We start from the raw sequence: 215 nt of genomic DNA, 5'->3' as shown, positions 1-215 counted from the left end.
AGCAGAGGGGGGGCATTAGCTTCCCCCACCGGGCACAAGAGCAGACCAGGGTGTCAGGACTAGCAGCTACCCTGGAGGCACCCTGGGTCCAGCAAGGCTGCCTGGGGATCACAGTGTCTCTGAGGCCCCCCACAGGCCACCTTCCCCATCGCCAGGCCAAGCTCCTGCCCCAGCACTACCCTCTGCCAGCCCTTATTACCTTCCCTCGTCAGGCC

Source organism: Mesitornis unicolor, unplaced genomic scaffold (assembly GCF_000695765.1).
Source record: "Mesitornis unicolor isolate BGI_N332 unplaced genomic scaffold, ASM69576v1 scaffold30320, whole genome shotgun sequence".
NCBI lineage: Eukaryota > Metazoa > Chordata > Aves > Mesitornithiformes > Mesitornithidae > Mesitornis > Mesitornis unicolor.
The sequence above is the reverse complement of the archived record's forward strand: the minus strand, read 5'-3'. Positions refer to the sequence as shown.